The sequence below is a fragment of the Branchiostoma lanceolatum genome, chromosome 5, assembly GCF_035083965.1.
Source record: "Branchiostoma lanceolatum isolate klBraLanc5 chromosome 5, klBraLanc5.hap2, whole genome shotgun sequence".
NCBI lineage: Eukaryota > Metazoa > Chordata > Leptocardii > Amphioxiformes > Branchiostomatidae > Branchiostoma > Branchiostoma lanceolatum.
In genome coordinates this window covers 20,953,115-20,964,423 of record NC_089726.1, presented here as the reverse complement: position 1 = coordinate 20,964,423, position 11,309 = coordinate 20,953,115, and positions in this window count along the sequence as shown.

Here is an 11,309-nt window from a genome sequence, read left to right as displayed (position 1 = left end):
GAGGCTATACCAGGCAATGTCATATACACCAGTGAGTTAAAAATTGGATAACTACATTTAAACCATTACTGGTGGGAACCTAAAAAGCTGTTAGCAGCTTAACCGTTCACAGTGACTAAAGCTTTCTGTTTGTAACCGCTTTTGCCACAGACAATAAAAAATCACCGTATCCAGGAGATATTTGTTGTTTCCTTCATAGTATTACATAACAATGAAATGCCACTGGCATTGGATGCCTCTGTCGCTAAAGCCCCTGGCACACATTTATCAAGACCTTCCCACCACAACTTTGGTCCTGACAAATGCCTGGAATCCGACCTATTCCCGCTCCATTTTGTAGTCACGACTTTTAAAGACATGCAAACTCGCCGACAAACTCCCAATCGCAGATGACCTCACTCACGATCACGACAATCTCCCAACCATGGTCTGGAGAAGGTCGGGAGGCCTTGGTCACCTTTGATGACGAGCTTAACGCAAGCTAAAGCTGCTTCACAGATCTATCAGTACTGACAATCAAATTGAAGAGGTTTTCACGCAGAGCTTTTGGCAAGGACATTTTAAATCGACTTCATTTACGACAAAATCCTTGCGTGAAAACCTCTTGAACTTGATTGTCAGCACTCTAACTGATCTGTGAAGCAGCTTAAGTTTAAACTCTCCCTCCCCAAAGTAAACATACTCGTTTGAACCCAAATAATGCACAGGGCACTACAGACGCTCTTTTTTTCATTCGGCTCTTCAATTATTAGATTATGATAATCAGATTTTTTCAAAATTGTAAAAGAGGATAAAACTTGCTGTGTACCAGTCAACTATGTGGAGGTTTTAAGCGCTGCATTCGAACCAGAAGTCTATCGGGCTGCGTTTCGTATACAGAGTCGTCATGTATACTAGTTGACAAGGTTTCCCCTGAGACCAGGTGAGTCGTCATTGAAGACATGTCACACTTGTCCAATCCTATAGTGTATTTACTTGCTTTGACGGCTTTATATGTTTTGTACGGCGAAATTAGTCAAGATTTATATGATGTGGATGGTGAGCTTAATGACCAGGGAAAGATATACATGTAGGTCCTACCGTCAACACAGGCAAGTTTCCTTTCTTTGATCTGCCACAAGTGACGAAGGCAAGATGTTTCGCAACACTTGTGTATCGAAAGACATGCATATACATATACAGGACACGTTTGTGAAGGTTCGACATCCGGGTATACAATATATAAAGAGAATTCAAACTCTACAACTGGATAAAATTCGGAGATTTATTTCGGGACGTTTCGAGTGACTGGCAAAACGAATACAAAGCCGGTAATTCAAACTGGAAAAACCAGTTGAACATGTCAAGGGCAACGCTGAAGAAGAGTGATAGATGACACTCGAAACATCCGGAAGTAAATCTCCGAATCTTATCCAGTTGTACAGTTTGAATTCTCTTTATACATATACAGGATGTATCAGAGGTATCTTGTTGGTATCAGAGGTATCAATGTTGTGGGCACAGATCTATTGCTTAATCAAAAACGATCATATTCAGAATTTATCTTGTTATTTAACTGATGTCTTTCTTCTAGTCATCCGCCGACGAGCGCTCAACATGGGCAACTGGACCTGCAGCAAAACCTGCGTTCTCTTGTTTGTTTCTGTCCTATGCTGTAGCGTGGATGTGTACGGAATAACTACACAGCAAGCAGCACGTTTGAGTAGTCAGTACCTTATATTTTCTTGAGTGACCTCTCGCTTTTGTAAGCATATTCTTACACACGAAATGCAGTATAGTACAAATTACACCGAAAGGCTGTACTTTTATCTTTTATTACGGCTAAATCTACTGGTATATGAAGTATTTATGTCATATTTTGTGCTGGTAACATCCATCTTACAACGAATAAAAAAACTCAAGAAATGTCTTTTCACTACATATAAGCGAGGTAACAGCAACTCTAGCAACTGTTTAAGATTTGGAAACGGTCAGATGTTCCAAACAGCATTTGCTGTCTTTCGTCACTGATTGAGACCAGGCTATCATTGAGGATGCTATCTGACGGTCTCTGCCCGTTTCCTCATTTTATCCAGTTTCATTATTTCTTGTTTGAGTAACTGTTATACCTTGCGTGTCTTATTACCTGGATGTTTAACTTTTACAAACGTTCTCTATATATTTAATTTTGATACCTTGATACAAACATAACATTGTTTGTGACTTATACATACGGAAAATTAAAAATTAAAAGAATCCTTTATGAGCTATCAAAAAACAGCAAAGATATTCTTTAAAAGGCGGTTCACATATAACAGTAAAGCCCCCCTCTCACTGAACCCGCGGCACGCTGGCGTCGCTGCGTCCTAAACTGGATTTGTGTTACCCTTGACTTTATAATCGGGAATATCATTCAAAACGTACAAGTATGAACAAAAAGACAACACAACACACAAAGCTTAAGAAGATTCGTTTTTGTCGATGAAATTCATTCATTGAGTGCTCAATTCGATCGGCCGCAGCGACGCCGCCAGCGTGCCGCGGGTCCAGTGATCATAATGTACATTGTATGCTATGATGGCTAGCTGATGACATTCTCTAAAGATGGTTGCAACTGGTATTCGTAACTGTTTTTCCCGTTAATCGGGGTATAACATAATCAAAGAAGGAAGACTAGACAAGACAAGACAGGCAAGTACTTAATTAACTAATTTGATTTTTTTTCCTTAGGGAGGATTGCAGGCGTAAAGAACAAGGTTGAGCAGGTGAATTTAAAAGTTGTGACGTACAACGGGCTGTTCAACACTTTGGGACAGGCGAAGATTTGCAAAAGTAGGTAATGCGTGTGGTTCTTCATGTCTGGTCTGAATAGGGTTAAATTATACATTAACGCTTCGACTCTGATTGCCTGATTAATGATGTAAAAAGCACATGCGGAATCCCAAAGAAGACGTTGATTCAACGCTCAGAACAATCGTGTATGGTCCTTTAAGATCAATTACTTTCTTAAATACACCCTATCCCAGAGTGCCTCGCGGACGGGTCAGTGCTAAACGGCAGGTGTTACAAAGTTTTCAGCGAAGGCAAGACGTACAACGAAGCGAAACAAGTCTGTAGCAGCATCGGCGGACGCATGGCGGCAATCAAGGACTCTAGCATCAGTGGGTTCGTTAAGGCTCTGCCTTCGGACTACAGATGGTTTGTTTGTCTGTTTTGCTTGTTTGTTTGTTTGTTTGTTTGTTTGTTTGCTTGCTTGCTGGTAATACATACACCATTACTTTTACACATACACTACACTACACTATCAGTTTGTTTGTTTATTTGCTTTTTTTTAACGAACTCGCGCAGTGCAAGGCCATAGGGGCCATTCATCTAAGCACTGAACTAATTCTTACTGTAGCAGCATCTCTTCACCCTAGGTCAGAAATATCAATGCTCGAGACAAGCATGACTTCACTGACCCATTAGGAGAAGCAGGGGTTACGAAGGCTGCTCGGGAAATTCCCTACCCCATTTAGGCCGGAATATTTTGGTCCACTAACACCGGGGCATGCCCCTGCTCTTTTTCGAAAGATGTGGTGGGTTCTTTTACGTGCTCAAGGTGTGACTCTCCTCAAACACGGGACCTCCATTTAACGTCCTATCCGAGGGATGTCCCTAACCCTAAATGAGCTCCGTTTCTCCCATAGCTTAGTCAGCCGTCGGGGCAGCATAGCTCTCCGTGAAAGCTCTCCACTGCTGGCGGTCTTCCGCCAGTCTGGACCTCTAGTTGGCTGAATGACCGCTCCACTCCTTTAGGTCTGTGATCCACGACCGACGGGGACGTCCCCGCGGCCGCGCACCCTCCGCTTTTACTTTTAGCTAGGTACTCATTTACACCTGAGTGAAGTCAGGAAAGTCGTGTCAAGTGCCTTTCCCAAGGGCACAACGTCTGGGCGCAAGTTCGGACATGTCTCTGGGCACAACCTGGGATTAGATCCCGCTTTGCTTGCTTGCTAGTAGTACATACACTAGTTACGTTACTAGTTACTTGCTTGCCTAGTACATACACTACATGTAGTTACGTGCTGCGTAGGATCCAGACTGTCAAGTTCGATCCACTCAAACCAGAAGGAGCTCTGCTCTTGTTGATACGTGTGGTGGGTTCTTTAACGTGCTCAAGGTGCGGATCCTCTCCAGACCGGGACCTCCGGCTATACGTCCTATCAGAGAGGACGTCCCTAACCGAAGCTGGGTATTTATTTTTCACCCGAGTAAAATGAGGAAATAGGCGCACACAATAGCCTGCTGTGGATTCGAACCTAGGCCCTTTAGGTCAAGAACCCTAACCACAAGATCACGTTGTCCCTCAGGTTCGGCCTGAGCGACGAGGATGCCGAGGGCCAGTTCCTCTGGGAGGACGGGACGAGCTTAGCGTCGTCGGGATTTACCGACTGGTACCGAGGAGAGCCGAACGGGGGCCGTCGGGAGAACTGTGTCCAGTACTGGAGACGCAAGTGGAACGATCGGCGATGCACCGACAGACTGGGGTTCACATGTGAAGTCGGTATGTCATATGGGGGTCCTTTTTTTTTCTTAAGATGAAGTTCAGCAATCAATCAAACAACTAACCTTGCAATCAGAAAAAAGAAATAATTAAAAAATTAATTTTGTGAAACGACCCACCTCAGCTTCATCGGGATGATGCGTAATGGTGATACATAAATTCGTCAAGAGTTCCATATGTTTTATTCGTTTTTCGCTTGTATCTTAGCTTATAGAGTGAAACTAGTGGCCAACAAGAATTGATTTATAGGTTTAAACAACGCTTGCAGCAAATGTTAGGTGTGACAGTCGTTAAGTGTAATACATCCAACTTCATCCATGCCATGCGCCTGCGAAGCTGGTCACAGTATGCTACATCGAAGGGCGGTTATGTAGGCTATATACAAGTACAGATGGAATTGTGTTAACATCCCGGTCATCTGACAAGCTTAATAAATAAATATTCGTGGTCATTCATCGTTCGATATCATACGCTGAGAGCATTTTTGGAATAGTCGCGCATTTGTCGCACAGAATTAACCCTTCTCTTTACCGAAAGGGCTGCAGCAGTTCGGAAAGTGGCTGTAATGAGTCAGGAAATGCAATCACTAACGCTTTTGTAAGTGGATAAGACCGACCTTAAACTCAACACCACGAAAATCCATTTATTCCTAATTTAGGTACCCTGAGAACATACCAACGATACAGACATGTGTAGTTCCAGCAAAAACGACAGCGGAGCAGGTCTTTACCTGAAGCACAAATCAAAAGGCATTCGGGCTGACCAGGTTTAGAGACAAAACAATCTAATCCACGAAATTTTCTGCTGATCAAAACCTGCAACCAAAAGACAAGTCATCATGAACCATTTTGGTTAACTGTGAATACATGTTTGTCGTTTTGCAACCAACATAAAGCCAAATGTGGTGAACGAATTCGATGCATATCGTGACAATAGAGCCTTTCATATGGAAAACGATTTTATTTTGACATATCGGATTCAATTTGTTCCACTGAATATCATCCACGATTGTCTCTACCACACTGAATGTAACATGTTTTGCATGTTTTGTATGTACTGGGCCCTCTTGAAATCAACTTTTATAAGTTGACGAGACAACCCAGTTGTCTTGAGATAAATGGCGTCGAGGTGCCGACTGCCTACTAGTAGAAGTTGTGTCCTTGGGAGAGGTGACACGACTTTTCTCACTCCACCCAGGTGTACTACTCTCCAAGCAGAGGTTTCGGTCGAGTAGGGTAGGAGTGTCCGGGATTTTTAGCGTCTCTCTCCCCTGACGTTAAAAATCCCGGACACTCCTACCCTACTCGAACGAAACCTCTGCTTGGAGAAGAAGGTGTACAACCTGACTTCTGTCGGGGAGGTAAAAGGCGGTAAAAGGCGAGTGATGGATATCAGCCTACTGCCCATACGGCCTCGATAAGGCTATGGGACTGCCTTTGTTTTACCTATTGGTCCATTACCTATCTTTCGTACTTTAGACTGCTTTACGGACTGGACCTTGTTTAACGGCAAGTACTACAAAGTCTTCGGGGAAGGCAAGACGTACGACGAGGCGAGGAAAGTCTGCCGAGACGCCGGCGGACGGCTGGCGGTCATCAAGGACTCCGGCACCAGCGGGTTTGTCAAGACGCTTCCATCGGACCACAGATGGTTTGTTCAGTGTTTTTACCTTCGTCAAGAAGGTTATCTTTTCGGTTGCGTTTGCGTGTGTGTGTGCGTGTGTGTCGGTGTGTGTGTGTGTCTGTGTGTGCGTATCTGTGTGTGTGCGTGCGTGCGTACGTACGTGCGTGTGTGTGTGTGTGTGTGTGTGTGTAATAACTCGAGAATGCCGGAATGAATTGTCTTCATACTTTGTTTGTTGGTTTTTTGGAGACCTCCAAATGATTAGATTGTGGGCCCCCTAGTTGCTTGCTATGGTACTGCAGCGGAATTTCCGGGTTTGATATCTCGTGTTCTAGACATGCTATGGTCATGATTTGTAGGTTTGTTTGTTTGTTTGATAAGAGGTGAACCATATTCATAGATCTACTAAAAGTCAAGCAAAACATCAGTGCATTTGAAAGACTTCCTAATCACAGTAAAGAAAACTTACGTGGTACGGCCACGTCTCACGGGACTAGCTAAAACTATCATCACGCAAGGAACCGGCCAGGGAGGAAGAAGAGAGATAGACAACGGGAAAGATGGGAGGATAGTATCAGAGAATGAACAGCGATGAACCTATACTAGTAAGTGAAATACCAAGAAAGCAGACAACCGAGAAGGGTGGAGAAAACTGGTTGCAAGATCTTCTATGGGCCCTAATGGTCAAATATTTAGACTAAGGGATAGGTGAGATGCGAAGCAGCATTTAGGCCCAACACACCAGGTTTTTATAGCATAAGCACAATCTGCGTAATATAATACCAAGTTCTAAGGTTTAATCCAGTACTCACACGGGGTCGATGGACACCTACTCTTCTTCATGCTTCGGTCCCATTTCCGGGGCCCGGCCGGGCTGTTTGCGCAAACGAATAATTAAAAAAAATGTATATCAAGAAAATACACATCAATATGGTTAGGAGTATCTTTTTAAAGTTTTGTGTCTTTTAATGTCATTTATATCCTATTTTTCGTTCCCACAAGATGCCCGGTCGGGCCCCTGGTTGAAAATGGGACCGAAGCATCAGGTGACTCTATCAAATACAGGACCTCCGACTTTTGCTTGGGTCACATTTCCAATCCGGGGCCCGTACGGACAGCTTGTTTCAACGAAAAATATGATAAGAAGACAAAAAAAGACACAACGTAAAAAAAGTTGCCACTAACAATGTATTGTGTATTTTCTCGATATGCATTTTTTATTTTTCGTTTTTGCAAACAGCCCGGCCGGGCCCCGGATTGGAAATAGGACCAAAGCATTTACCGAGCTTTAACTCATCCGAGAGGACGTACGTCCCTAAACATAGCTAGGTACTCAATTTCACCTGAGTAGATTGAAAAAAGGGCACTAAGTGCCTGTCCCAATGGCAAAACGCAAAACAATGTAGCCAGCTAGGGATTTGAACCCAGAACCTTTAAGTTCTAATTTAAAGCAACATATCTCTAACCACAAGATCTCCTTGCGCCTCAGGTTTGGCCTGAGTGACCAGGATGCCGAAGGCCAGTTCCTCTGGGAGGACGGGACGAGCTTAGCGTCGTCGGGATTTACCGACTGGTACCGAGGAGAGCCGAACGGGGGCCGTCGGGAGAACTGTGTCCAGTACTGGAGACGCAAGTGGAACGATCGGCGATGCACCGACAGACTGGGGTTCACATGTGAAGTCGGTACGTGATCATAATACAAGTGTTCTTGAGACAAAAAATTAAATTTTATTTCTACAAATGATCAATGTTTTCCCACAAATGCACGAAGGCTTATTGCAAGTACATACATATGGTAGAAACATATTTCTATTGAAACAACAAAAGTACAGCGACTTTCATAAGGTATTCTACAAGTTACTTCAACTATACATGCAAACAAACAATTGGATAGAAAAGAGATACATACACGTATACAATACATAACCAAAGTATTGTATATAATAACTTTATTGCAAGTTCATGCCCGAAGGCTAATTGCAGACAAACAAGTACATGGGAATACATGGGAATCAAAAATAGGTATCTAGGCTACTGTCAAAGTTCTAAGTTAACTAAGGTTGACTATGGTTGGGTTTGACTTCTTTTTTGAAGGCAGTGGAAAATGAAGAGACCCACGTTTTTCATCGTAAGTGGGTTTGTTGATTTTAGTAGTGATATGGATTTTTGTAAGCTATTCAAATGGTGAAAGCTAGGAGAATTAACGGAAGCTGTTTTATATAAATCGTTTCTTTCGGCCTCATATAGAGGGCATTGGCAAAGGAAATGTATTTCATTTTCCACTGCGTTCATTGTACAAAACTTACACATTCTCTCGTGAGCGGGCAGCTTTTTATATCTACCCTTTTCTATTTCTAGTGGATGTGCACTTATTCGTATCTTACACACAGCTGACCGTTGTTCAAAATCTTTGTTGGAAAGATATTTTTCCATTGAGTATTCTGTTTTAAAATTCCTATAAAATCTTAACTTACTGTCATCGATAGATAATTTATAAAGAAAACTTTGAGTGTAAATGTCGGTCAGCCTTTTTCTTAACAATGTACATATATGTTGTATGTCTAGATCGAGATTGTTGCCGTTCCAGATAAAGGAGTATCCGCTATTGTCAAGTATATCTTTCACATGTTGTAACCAGTTTTTCTTGTTGCTATTCACTTGGGAAGACTGTTGATACAATAGAGCATCTACTTGTAAAGGATGAGTCAAAGGATCGAGTTGTCTGAGGCGCAACCAATACTTAACTATGCGGATTGACACATCTAAATCTACCGGGAACACTCCAAGCTCTGCTTTACTTGCTATATTACTGGAATTTCGGTGCACTCCAAGAATATTTTTACAGAAACGGTTCTGCATAGTTTCAATCGGACACCTGTCATTCAAATGGTCCTTGCCCCAAACTTCACTGCCATATAACATAATAGATTTAACACACACATCAAATATTCTTAACAGAGCCTTAGGGGACAGGGGTGAGCGAAAGAGCGGTTTGAGACTGAAAAGGGCTTTGCGTGCTTTTAAGGACAACTGTTTTTTTGCTAAGGAAAAAGTGCCTGATGAGGACAACAAAAGTCCCAGATAACAATAAGAATTTGTTATTTCAATAGTATCTGAGCCAAAGGAAAATTTCACATTTTTTACTGATCGTCCAGATTTGTTGAAAATTACAACTTTAGTTTTCTTCATGTTTACTTGTAGTTTCCATTTTGTACAGAACATGTTCAGTCTATCCAAGGCACGTTGTAATCCTTTTTCCGACTCTGAAAATATCACGACATCATCAGCATACAATAAACAAGGAACAAGTAGATTGTGTAGAGTGGGGGGTTCACAGTCGGAATTATCTAATTCTTTGACTAAATCATTTATGAATAAGTTAAAAAGTGTATAAAAAACCTCATTGATGTAACAATGGGCAGTTGGTTGACATCATTCGGAAAGTGGCTGTAATGGGTTAGGAGATGCAATTACTAACGATAGTGTTAGCGGATAAGGCCGACCTTCAAACTCAACAACACGAAAATTCATTTATTCCTGATTGAGTTACCCTGAGAACATACTAAAGCTAAAAACATGACTGTATTGTGTTTGACTCTTTTTGGAGCCAGAGGAAGACGAAAAGCCCTACATTTTCTATAATGATCGTTGGTTTTAAGATGTAGATAGAAAGTGCCTTTCTGTACGTCTGAGAGTGTAGGAAATTACAGGTATGTCGAATACATATGGATTAACCGGACATTGTGTAACGCTGAAGCAGTATAAAACAATCCCTTATTATAGGTAGAGTCAATTGTAGAGTCATTTCAAACGAATAGTGGTTGTTTTGCATAAACACTTCGCGTCTGTGGATTCCCCACTTCCGGAATCACGTAGACTTACAAATACGTCTGTGTAATCATCATGTATTTCCCAAAGAATAAGACAACAGCAGTGTACGACTGAATTTTGAAATAAATAAAATGACCATTAGCTGAACGCTAAAGCTAATGCATTGAGTTGTATCTCATTCAAGTGGTTCCTGAGATAAGATATATCAAACAGAGAACAAATTGAGTATAATCATTCATACTTTAATTAGGACATACAAAGATAAATATTTTTGTTCTATCATCAACAGAGACAAAGAAACAAACAAGAACAAAAGTTGCAAGTTTTGCTTGACCCTTTTGTTTGTTATTGTTTGTATTGCATACCCGGTAAACCGCATCAAGGCATGACACACCAGGAGAACAAGCTGCATATCCGGACAGATTTGTATGATCCACACACACCGGGAAGGACCCCTACTCTTTTCGATAAGTGTGTTGGGTTCTTTAATGTGCTCGAGGTGTGACTCTCCTCTAACACGAGACCTCCATTTAACGTCCTATCCCAGGGACGTCCCTAACCTAAGCTAGGTACTCATTTTCACCTGTGTAAAGTGGGGAAAGTCGTGTTAAGTGCCTTTCCCAAGGGCACATGTACAACGTCAACGGAATAAATCAGGGAACCCCGGATTCGAACCCGGTATCTCTGGGTTCTGGGGCCAAACACCCTGCCACTACGCCACCGTGACGCCACTACTTAATCTACTATAAGACAGCAAATCAAGAACAACTGTCATAAAACACATACTTTGCATATACATGTAGTGGTCCCAAAAAACACAATTTTCCCATGAAAGTACAAACTTAAATATTCTTTCTCTCAACTCAATGTTCGCTGAAAAGCAATGAGGTAATAAAATATTAGCCTGTGTTGCAGACCCCGCTAGCCTTTTGTAAACAACTCAATTTCAATTTCTGATGTCTACACGTTTCCGTTTGCTTGTCGAGATCGGCGGGTCATTAGATTTCAGCAGCCATTGAGAATGTGGTAGCTATATCATCAGAAAACTGTTTGTAGTTCGTGATCTGTGATCTGTGACAAAAAGTCTAAGCCTTTATAAAATCTTGATAATTTTATATCAGAGCTCCAACTTTAAGTGGCCCTGGAGGCTGGAGGCCTGGATTATCTAATCATCCCTTTAGATATCATAACTGAAATCTTATTTTTTTCTCTAACAAATTTTCCCTGAAATTCCCTGAGTGAATGAAAGTTTGACAATGTTACCTTTATCTACAACTTATTGTAAATGCATGTAAGTTCATGGTGATTTAAACCTGTGCTGCATTGCTAC